Below are 12605 nucleotides of genomic sequence, written 5' to 3'. Positions count from 1 at the left end.
CAGACCATTCACAGAGACAAACTGATATCTTTCCGACAGGTAGGATCTAAACCAGGCCAGAACTTGTCCGTGTAGACCAATTTGGGTTTCCAGTCTCTCCAAAAGAATGTGGTGATCGATGGTGTCAAAGGCAGCACTAAGGTCTAGTAGCACGAGGACAGATGCAGAGCCTCGGTCTGACGCCATTAAAAGGTCATTTACCACCTTCACAAGTGCAGTCTCAGTGCTATGATGGGGTCTAAAACCAGACTGAAGCATTTCGTATACATTGTTTGTCTTCAGAAAGGCAGTGAGTTGCTGCGCAACAGCTTTTTCTAAAATTTTTGAGAGGAATGGAAGATTCGATATAGGCCGATAGTTTTTTATATTTTCCGGGTCAAGGTTTGGCTTTTTCAAGAGAGGCTTTATCACTGCCACTTTTAGTGAGTTTGGTACACATCCGGTGGATAGAGAGCTGTTTATTATGTTCAACATAGGAGGGCCAAGCACAGGAAGCAGCTCCTTCAGCAGTTTAGTAGGAATAGGATCCAGTATGCAGCTTGAAGGTTTAGAGGCCATGATTATTTTCATCATTGTGTCAAGAGATATAGTACTAAAACACTTAAGTGTCTCTCCCGATCCCAGGCCCTCGCAGAGCTGTGCAGATCCAGGACAGCTAAGCCCTGGAGGAATACGCAGATTCAAAGAGGAGTCCGTAATTTGCTTTCTAATGGTCATGATCTTTTCCTCAAAGAAGTTCATGAATTTATCACTGCTGAAGTGAAAACCATCCTCTCTTGGGGAATGCTGCTTTTAGTTAGCTTTGCAACAGTATCAAAAAGAAATTTTGGATTGTTCTTATTTTCCTCGATTAATTTGGAAAAGTAGGATGATCGAGCAGCAGTGAGGGCTCTTCGGTACTGCACGGTACTGTCTTTCCAAGCTAGTCGGAAGACTTCCAGTTTGGTGTGGCGCCATTTCCGTTCCAATTTCCTGAAGCTTGCTTCAAAGCTCGGGTATTTTCTGTATACCAGGGAGCTAGTTTCTTATGACAAATGTTTTTCGTTTTTAGGGGTGCAACTGCATCTAGGGTATTGCGCAAGGTTAAATTGAGTTCCTCAGTTAAGTGGTTAACTGATTTTTGTCCTCTGACGTCCTTGGGTAGGCAGAAGGAGTCTGGAAGGGCATCAATGAATTTTTGTGTTGTCTGAGAATTTATAGCACGACTTTTGATGCTCCTTGGTTGGGGTCTGAGCAGATTATTTGTTGCGATTGCAAACGTAATAAAATGGTGGTCCGATAGTCCAGGATTTTGTGGAAAAACATTAAGATCTACAACATTTATTCCATGGGACAAAACTAGGTCCAGAGTATGACTGTGGCAGTGAGTAGGTCCAGAGACATGTTGGACAAAACCCACTGAGTCGATAATGGCTCCGAAAGACTTTTGGAGTGGGTCTGTGGACTTCTCCATGTGAATATTAAAATCACCAAAAATTAGAATATGATCTGCTATGACTACAAGGTCTGATAGGAATTCAGGAAACTCAGAGAGGAACGCTGTATATGGCCCAGGAGGCCTGTAAACAGTAGCTATAAAAAGTGATTGAGTAGGCTGCATAGATTTCATGACTAGAAGCTCGAAAGATGAAAAACGTCATTTTTTTTTTGTAAATTGAAATTTGCTATCGTAAATGTTAGCAACACCTCCGCCTTTGCGGGATGCACGGGGAATATGGTCACTAGTGTAACCAGGAGGTGAGGCCTCATTTAACACAGCAAATTCATCAGGCTTAAGCCATGTTTCAGTCAGGCCAATCACATCAAGATTATGATCAGTGATTAGTTCATTGACTATGACTGCCTTTGAAGTGAGGGATCTAACATTAAGTAACCCTATTTTGAGATGTGAGGTATCACGATCTCTTTCAATAATGGCAGGAATGGAGGAGGTCTTTATCCTAATAAGATTGCTAGGGTGAACACCACCATGTTTAGTTTTGCCCAACCTAGGTCGAGGCACAGACACAGTCTCAATGGGTATGGCTGAGCTGACTACACTGACTATGCTATTGGCAGACTCCACTAAGCTGGCAGGTTGGCTAACAGCCTGCTGCCTGGCCTGCACCCTATTTCACTGTGGGGCTAGAGGAGTTAGAGCCCTATCTATGTTGGTAGATAAGAGGAGAGCACCCCTCCAGTTAGGATGGAGTCCGTCACTCCTCAGCAGGTCAGGCTTGATCCTGTTTGTGGGTGAGTCCCAGAAAGAGGGCCAATTATCCACAAATGTTATCTTTTGGGAGGGGCAGAAAACAGTTTTCAACCAGCGATTGAGTGCTGAGACTCTGCTGTAGAGCTCGTCACTTCCCCTAACTGGGAGGGGGCCAGAGACAATTACTCGATGCCGACACATCTTTCTAGCTGATTTACACGCTGAAGCTATGGGTGCTGTAGGTGCTGTAGGTGTCCTGGAGGGCAGGTAGTTTGCCCCCGGTAATGCGTTCGGCAGACCGCATCACCCTCTGGAGAGCCCTGCGGTTGCGGGCGGTGCAGTTGCCGTACCAGGCGGTGATACAGCCCGACAGGATACTCTCAATTGTGCATCTGTAAAAGTTTGTGAGGGTTTTAGGTGCCAAGCAAAATTTCTTCAGACACCTGAGGTTGAAAAGGCTCTGCTGTGCCTTCTTGACCACACTGTCTACGTGGGTGGACCATTTCAGTTTGTCAGTGATGTGTACACCAAGGAACTTGAAGCTTTCCACCTTCTCCACTGCGGTCCGTTGATGTGGATAGGGGGGTGCACCCTCTGCTGTTTCCTGAAGTCCACGATCATCTCCATTGTTTTGTTGACGTTAAGTGAGAGGTTATTTTCCTGGTACCACACTCCCAGAGCCCTCACCTCCTCCCTGTAGGCTGTCTCGTCATTGTTGGTAATCAAGCCTACTGCTGTTGTGTCATCTGCAAATTTGATGATTGAGTTGGAGGCGTGCTTGGCCACACAGTCATGGGTGAACAGGGAGTACAGGAGGGGGCTGAGCACGCACCCTTGTGTGGCCCCAGTGTTGAGGATCAGCGAAGTAGAGATGTTGTTTCCTACCTTCACCACCTGGGGGCGGCCTGTCAGGAAGTCCAGGACCCAGTTGCACAGGGCGGGATTCAGACCCAGGGCCTCAAGCTTAATGATGAGCTTGGAGGGTACTATGGTGTTGAATGCTGAGCTATAGTCAATGAACAGCATTCTTACGTAGGTATTCCTCTTGTCCAGATGGGATAGGGCAGTGTGCAGTGTGATGGTGATTGCATCCTCTGTGGATCTATTGGGGCGGTAAGGAAATTGAAGTGGGTCTAGGGTGACAGGTAAGGTAGAGGTGATATGATCCTTGACTAGTCTCTCAAAGCACTTCATGATGACAGAGGTGAGTGCTACGGGGCGATAGTCATTTAGTTCAATAAATGCAGCCTCAGGATATGTGGTTTCCAGTTTGCATAAAGTCCAGTGAAGTTCTTTTAGGGCCGTCATGGTATCGGCTTGAGGGGGGATATACACGGCCGTGACTATAACCAAAGAAAATTATCTTGGGAGATAATATGGTCGGCATTTGATTGTGAGGTATTCTAGGTCGGGTGAACAAAAGGACTTGAGTTCCTGTATGTTACTACAATTACACCATGAGTCGTTAATCATGAAACACACACCTCTGCCCTTCTGCTTCCCGGATAGATACTTATTTCTGTCTGCGCGATGAACTGAGAACCCATCTGGCTGGACCGATTTCAACAGAATATCCCAGAGAGACATGTTTCCGTGAAACAAAGTATGTTACAGGCCTTGATGTCTCTCTGGAAAGAAATCCTTGCCCTGAGCTCGTCGACCTTGTTATCCAAAGACTGAACATTAGCGAGTAATATACTTGGAAGCGGTGGGTGGTGTGCTGCTATGTGTACTGGTCTAGAGAAGCCTGCTGTGTGTACTGGCTGAGAGACCTGATGTGTGAACGGGTCAGAACCTAGGTAAGGATTAGGTTTAAAATAAACCTGCAGTGTGAACTGGCTAAAACTAACGTTAGAAGAGACCTGCTGTGTGAACTGGTCCGAGGAAATTTGAACTACTGAAGATATGACATTTTGAAATAATAGTAACATAAATAGGATTAGGATGTCCGACTGCATAATAATTAGTAGATAAGTTAATGATATGCAGCGGTTTAAAATAGTTAGGTGCACATGTGAAAGTTATAAACCAAATCCACCTATAGAAGTAAGAAAATATTCCTGCAGGATATAAAAATATTGATTAAGTGTGTTTGGGAAGAGTACTGTGTGAATGTGATATGAGAGTTGTGTGAGGGTGGAAATAAGTGTTAAGATATAGAAATTAGCATTATACGTTGATTGAAAATGTGATACGTTTCGATTTATAACGCTATATAGGGATTCTGTGAAGATATGACAACATGAGAAATTGTGTGTGTGTGTGTATAATCGATTACTAGAGTTTGATAAAGTAATAATGAAAATAATAATAATATACAAACTTGGACTCCCAAACGTAGACGTACATAAATGGTGGGAAAAGTATTCGGAGAGGTTCAGAGTGTTCCCTTATGGATCATTTGATACGATAGATGTCGCAAGATGTAAGCTGAACGATTTAGTAGCTTGCTTAGTTCAAATTGTCAAACTAATTTATTAAACATGAATAGCGAGGCGATTTCGAGGTAAGAAGTTGTGTTGCCCCATAGCCTGCTGGAATAGGCTACTGAGAATGGGGTCGTAATTTCAATCACTGAATCAAATATTAATAATATGGATATGAACTGAATAGATGCTTGCCTGTAGCCTAATCTGACAGACTGTTACCTAAATCTAATGCATTCTTATAACAGCTGATCTGCAATTGTGATAGAGCTGTGACCATGATCACAATTGATAACTTTCAATTTAATTAACTAAACATGGCCATTAATAATTGCATAATAAAACAAGGCTACAACAACATTAAATTGAAGTTATAAGCAGAAAGTGAAAATCCAACAGAGGTTGGTCATAAAATATAGAGTAACATTGTTAGGGTAGACTGCAATGAAAACAATGCCTTCTAATAAGGAGAGAATTATCATGTTTGGTTTGTTTTGTTTTCTAAACCTTACGATAAGTGACAGTGACAAAGACATTGATAAAGAGGGTTGATGTAAAATGTAATGAGTGTTGACAGTATGTGAATGGTAATATGTTATTAGTGTTTTTTTGATACAGTGAGGAAAAAAAGTATTTGATCCGCTGCTGATTTTGTACGTTTAACCACTGACAAAGACATGATCAGTCTATCATTTTAATGGTAGGTTTATTTGAACAGTGAGAGACAGAATAACAACAAAAATATCCAGAAAAACGCATGTCAAAAATGTTATAAATTGATTAGCATTTTAATGAGGGAAATACGTATTTGACCCCTCTGCAAAACATGACTTAGTACTTGGTGGCAAAACCCTTGTTGGCAATCACAGAGGTCAGACGTTTCTTGTAGTTGGCCACCAGGTTTGCACACATCTCAGGAGGGATTTTGTTCCACTCCTCTCTGCAGATCTTCTCCAAGTCATTAAGGTTTCGAGGCTGACGTTTGGCAACTCGAACCTTCAGCTCCCTCCACAGATTTTCAATGGGATTAAGGTCTGGAGACTGCCTAGGCCACTCCAGGACCTTAATGTGCTTCTTCTTGAGCCACTCCTTTGTTGCCTTGGCCGTGTGTTTTTGGTCATTGTCATGCTGGAATACCCATCCACGACCCATTTTCAATGCCCTGGCTGAGGGAAGGAGGTTCTCACCCAAGATTTGACGGTACATGGCCCCGTCCATCGTCCCTTTGATGCGGTGAAGTTGTCCTGTCCCCTTAGCAGAAAAACACCCCCAAAGCATAATGTTTTCACGTCCATGTTTGACGGTGGGGATGGTGTTCTTGGGGTCATAGGCAGCATTCCTCCTCCTCCAAACACGGCGAGTTGAGTTGATGCCAAAGAGCTCCATTTTGGTCTCATCTGACCACAACACTTTCACCCAGTTCTCCTCTGAATCATTCAGATGTTCATTGGCAAACTTCAGACGGCCCTATATATGTGCTTTCTTGAGGAGGGGGACCTTGCGGGCGCTGCAGGATTTCAGTCCTTCAAGGCGTAGTGTGTTACCAATTGTTTTCTTGGTGACTATGGTCCCAGCTGCCTTGAGATCATTGACAAGATCCTCTCGTGTAGTTCTGGGCTGATTCCTCACCGTTCTCATGATCATTGCAACTCCACGAGGTGAGATCTTGCATGGAGCCCCAGGCCGAGGGAGATTGACAGTTATTTTGTGTTTCTTCCATTTGAGAATAATCGCACCAACTGTTGTCACCTTCTCACCAAGCTGCTTGGCGATGGTCTTGTAGGCCATTCCAGCCTTGTGTAGGTCTACAATCTTGTCCCTGACATCCTTGGAGAGCTCTTTGGTCTTGGCCATGGTGGAGAGTTTGGAATCTGATTGATTGATTGCTTCTGTGGACAGGTGTCTTTTATACAGGTAACAAACTGAGATTAGGAGCACTCCCTTTAAGAGTGTGCTCCTAATCTCAGCTCGTTACCTGTATAAAAGACACCTGGGAGCCAGAAATCTTTCTGATTGAGAGGGGGTCAAATACTTATTTCCCTCATTAAAATGCAAATCAATTTATAACATTTTTGACATGCGTTTTTCTTCATTTTTGTTGTTGTTATTCTGTCTCTCACTGTTCAAATAAACCTACCATTAAAATTATAGACTGATCATTTCTTTGTCAGTGGGCAAACGTACAAAATCAGCAGGGGATCAAATACTTTTTCCCCCTCACTGTAGCACTCTAATAATGCCATATTTTAGTAAATTGAAGAAGTGGAGGTTTAAATACAAGGTTAAATGATGAATAGAGTGATTGAGCCTTGAGACTGACAAAATAGATAATCCGCGAGTGAAAATGAGTAGTACTCACTGAACTCAAACAGGCTGTAAGGGACAAAATGGGACATTTGGAGCAAAGGTATGAATAGTTGAATGGGAGACGTTTTTTGACCATTTCTAATTATTATTACTCAATTTTATAGTTTGGGTAACACCCGTGAATTTAGGCAAGAAGGTAATATCATTTAAAAGGATCATCTGTTTCCATTACGAGGAATAGTGTTTAAAATTAAGGGAGATCCAAGTAAATGGTTTAGTACCGAATATTAAGCTGATAAGACAGCACCAACTTTTTCAAGGTCCTAGATTTGTTAAACAACAGGTTTTATATTTTGACTAAATCAATGCAACAGGTTAAAATGATAAGATTACCGGAAAGGAGCTATGGGATTGTTTACTTTAGAAGGTGTTTGTTCTGCTCAACGGGACACTGTATCATCTGATGGGTTTTAGGTTTACTCTATGGTTTGCAAGCACCCACACACAACACACCTGTTATGAATATTTGTTAGTGGTGTTAATATTGTGTGGGGTCTTTTTATTTGGTTTTAGTGGGTTTTTCACAGGTTAGAAAGGATGCACCTTAAAGGGCACACAAATGTAGTCCCCTGTAGATGGCATGGTGCTCTGTCCATAATAAGTCACTACCTAGCAAGTTAAACGGTTGAGTAAATGAATACAGAAAATCAACAGGGTATGGGGTTTATTTCAAAATGTATTACTAGGGTGGAAGAAATCTCATAAGCGTTTATAGTTTTATTGGTGAGGGGTAAGTCAAGTCCCGTACAATGCTTTAACCTTATCTTTGTCAAATGATCCATAAAAGGACCACTCTGAACATTCCTCAGAATACTTTTTACACCACTTAAGTACGTCTACGTGTGGGTGTGCAAGTTGGATATTATTATTTTTCTATTTTACTTCATCAGATCATCATAATGACCCCATTATACATTGTGTTCTCATCTAGACTAGTGTTCTATTCATACAGGGGTTTAGATATTTACACTAGTTGTTCTATTTAACAGCATATTCGGGAATAATCCTCTCTTCTTTCATATCTCCATACAACGCTATAAATCTTTAGTTATTCATGTTCACATCGCAGCAACAACCACAGCGCAGCAGCCCGAGAGGTACACATATCATGTTCTCAAGGAAATATCAGTGTCCGGGGGCATCAATGAACATTGTTACAGCCCTTACCCATCTCAGCTGTTACCCTCTCAAACTTTTCAATGGTTTCTCCTGTCAGTGCTCACTACCTGTAGATCGATGGGCGGTGGTGGACAGAACCCCTAGATAATGTTATAGATAAAACAAACTCAACTCACACAGAACTGGTTGGGGTATTCATTATTTTCCCTATATAACTATACCTAGATATTCACACCCACACCACTCCATGTGCATCTATTCACCATATGTATCTTCACCGGTTCTAGCCTCCCAGAGACAGTGGTCCCAGACCAAATAGACAATTCAGAAATGCCTATAGACCGCTACTTCCTATACATATAAAACAACACCGTGTTCAAAAACACCACATGCTATTATTAGTAGTCCCAGACTACGATGGGTGGTGGTGGACAGAACGCATAGATAACATTATAGATGGTACTGGAAAATTCAGCTCACATTCAGACTGGAGCTAGTCCCCTGACAGCTCTCATTCACTCAGTACATTATAGTTAAATTGCCATCTCTACATTTCAATCAGCTTAATATCCAAATTTCAATCAATCTTAATATTCACATTTCAATCTCATTATCCAAATTCCAATCTTAATAGTAATCATTTCATTAAATTTATTATCCCATTTCAATCAGCTTAATATGTCATATCTCACAATCACACAACTTTCACATCCACATTCACTAAGTACTATTCCCAAACTCACTCATGTGCATCTTCAACGATTCTCTTGTCGTTACATACTATGGACCATATGTATCTCCTGTACATATTTAATAACACCACGTATTCAAAAACACTGTGTTATTTGTAGTGGCTGCAGACCACGTAGACGTTTCTTATAAATACCTACAGACAGCTGTCAGCTGGGCTTTCCATGGTACCTTTACACCCTCGCTCTAGTCTTCTCATAAAACTAGTGAATAGCCTTCTCTCTATAAGACTATGGGTACCTTTTTATGCATACTCGCCTTGATTTTATTTTTAATCATTTTCTTTTGTTTTTATACAGATTCATTTAAATTGACTTACTGAAATCAGTTGCCGTCCCTCAACTGTTCGAGGATGATGTGTCTCCTCCTGGGCAGCTCACAGTAAGGGTCTGTTCTGGGTGGGTCTCGTCGTCTTTTGGTCAGACGGGAATTTCCCTCACACTTCATAAAATGTGCAACCGGTTTTCCTCGCAGACTCCCACTGGAAAGCTCAGCGGGCAGAATCAATCATCCTGTTTGTTGACGGCAAATTGTTGTGGAAAATTGTTACAGGAGGGGGTTGCAGTTCCGGAGCGACCCACTAGGTGTCATCCTCCGACAACCTTAGGCACCTCCTCACTCACAGTCTGGACTAATCAGTATCCTATTGGTGTCACCTGTGTCTACCTGTTCACCTGTGTATTTATGCCCTCACTTCCCTGGTTCCCTTGCTCAGTTTTTCTCTGTTAGTTTCTCTATGTCCAACAGTACTACTCAGTGTCTGATCGGAGACCTATGTACAGGTACTTGAGAAGTGTTCTCCCTGTTTCGTTATTTGTTTCAGTCGTAGGTAGTATTTCGTATTTTGCTGTCAGCCGGTTTTTGGAGACTTATTTGCTCCGCCTTTCTTTTATCGTGATGAGTCCATTTTTGTATTCTGGCTTCGGGACCACCAGTAAAGATCCTTGTTTCACCATCTCTGCCTACTGCCTACTGTATATCCTGCACCGCACCTGGGTCACACCTCACACCAACCCTTACAGAAAACTGAGCCAATATGGACCCAGCGGAGGCAGCACAGTATCGGAACGTATTGGCAACACAGGGAGCTATGCTGAACCAACACGACCGCAGCCTGCAGCAGATCATCAAGAATCTCCGCCAGCTGACGATTGCCGTGCAGAGCCTGGTGGACACCTGACCAGCCCCAGCAGCCAGCAGCGGCATCTCCAGTCTCGCCTGCGACATCGCGGGAACCCCACCTACCACCTCCGGAGAGGTATGACGGACGTCCAGAGGGCTGCAGGGAATTCCTCACCCAGTGTTCCCTGGTATTCAGCCTACAACCCTCCTCCTTCCAGACGGAGCAGGGCCGGGTGGCCTACATCATCACTCCGGCGTCCCCCGATTCCTACAAAATTCACCCGGGAGCTACGCAAGGTGTTCGACATCCCTCGGGTGGTGTCAGGGCACAAGGCCGGGAGGCAACTCACAGCCTGTCGGCAGGGTGACCGTTCAGTGGCAGACTACTCCGTGGAGTTCCGGACCCGGGCTCGAGAGGCAGGATTGGATGATGCCATCCTGGTCGTCCTTTACACGCAGGGGCTATCGGAGGGGATGAAGGACGAACTCTCCTTCAGGGAGCTGCCTGAGCGACTGGACGGCCTCGTCAAACTCTCGGTGCGGTTAGACAATCGGCATCGTGAGAGGGCGCATGAGAGAGGGATGACGCAAGGCGCACCTCCGCGTCCCCATATCAACCCGGAGGCTTTCCGCCGATTCAGGGAGGAGACGCCTCAGGAGGAGGCTATGCGCTTGTCCAGGATGGAGAGGCAGAGGCGTCTGCGCCAGGGACATTGCCTGTACTGCAGCCAGGCAGGTCACCCCTGTGACTCATGCCCTGAGAAGCCGGGAAAAAGGGAGGGCTCGCTAGTATCGGGAGGGGTGCTAGTGAGCCGGAACCGAAACCCAACTCCAGAAACTTCCAGACTTTTCTCCCCATCAGGGTTCAGTGGGCCCGCGTTGCGCGTCGGGCCCATGCACTGGTGGATTCTGGGGCTGCAGGAAACCTGATGGACGCGGGGCTGGCCCAAGGGTGGAGCGTTCCGTTACTCTCCGAGCCGGTTCCGGTCATGGGCCTGGATGGGGGTCGGGCTTCATCACCCGGCGCACTGTCCCCGTGCATGTCTGGGTGGCGGTGGGGCTATGGGAGGATATCCAGTTTTTCATTGTGGACTCTCCGGAGTGTACCCTCATCCTCGGGCACCCCTGGCTGGTCGCCCACAAACCCCGGATGTACTGGTCCACAGGGTGGCTCATCCTGGAGGGAGGCTCCGCCCCCGTCGTGTTCCGGTCTCCACCGACCACTCATCAGCCCAAACCACCGTCCCAGACCACCTACCAGTCCTCACCTCTTCCCCAGGTCCCGCACTCCGAACCGCTACAGACTCCGTCACCGGCCCAGACCTGGCAGGCGTTCCCCGGGAGTGTTGGGATATGGGGGAGGTGTTTAGTAAGAGGCGTGCCATGGGCCTACCTCCTCACAGGCCATACGACTGCGCTATCAATCTCCTGCCGGGCACCATGCCCACACGAGGGCAATTGTTTTCCTTGTCCCGGCCGGAGACGCTGGTCATGATGGAGTATATCGACGAAGCACTCGTCGAGGGTCACATCCGTCCCTCTACCTCACCCGCGGGCGCAGGCTTCTTCTTCGTGGGGAAAAAGGACGGTGGGCAGCGGCCGTGCATTGATTATCGGGCACTCAACGACATCACGGTTAAGAACCGCTACCCACTCCCCCTGATGACAACGGCATTCGAGTCACTGCAGGGAGCCCGGGTCTTCACCAAGCTGGACTTGCACAACCTGGTGAGGATTCGGGAGGGGGACGAGCAATGGGCAAAAAGCTCAATTTTAGTCTCATCTGACCAGAGTACCTTCTTCCATATGTTTGGGGAGTCTCCCACATGCCTTTTGGCGAACACCAAACGTGTTTGCTTATTTTTTTCTTTAAGCAATGGCTTTTTTCTGGCCACTCTTCCGTAAAGCCCAGCTCTGTGGAGTGTTTGGCTTAAAGTGGTCCTATGGACAGATATTCCAATCTCTGCTGTGGAGCTTTGTAGCTCATTCAGAGTTATCTTTGTTCTCTTTGTTGCCTCTCTGATAAATGCCCTCCTTGCCTGGTCCGTGAGTTTTGGTGGGCGGCCCTATCTTGGCAGGTTTGTTGTGGTGCCATATTCTTTCAATTTTTTAATAATGGATTTAATGGTGCTCCGTGGGATGTTCAAAGTTTCAGATATTTTTTTATAACCCAACCCTGATCTGTACTTCTCCACAACTTTGTCCCTGACCTGTTTGGAGAGCTCCTTGGTCTTCATGGCGCCGCTTGCTTGGTGGTGCCCCTTGCTTAGTGGTGTTGCTTAGTGGTGCAGACTCTAGGGCCTTTCAGAACAGGTGTATATATACTGAGATCATGTGACAGATCATGTGACAATTAGATTGCACACAGGTGGACTTTATTTAACTAATTATGTGACGTCTGAAGTTAATTGATTGCACCAGATCTTATTTAGGGGCTTCATAGCAAAGGGGGTGAATACATATGCACGCACCACTTTATACATTTTTTCCGTTATACATTTTTTGAAACAAGTTATTTTTTTCATTTCACTTCACCAATTTGGACTATTTTGTGTATGTCCATTACATGAAATAAAAATCAATTTAAATTACAGGTTGTAATGCAACAAAATAGGAAAAACGCCAAGGGG

This window comes from Coregonus clupeaformis, chromosome 16, assembly GCF_020615455.1.
Source record: "Coregonus clupeaformis isolate EN_2021a chromosome 16, ASM2061545v1, whole genome shotgun sequence".
NCBI classification, from domain to species: Eukaryota; Metazoa; Chordata; class Actinopteri; order Salmoniformes; family Salmonidae; genus Coregonus; species Coregonus clupeaformis.
This window is presented reverse-complemented; position numbering follows the sequence as displayed.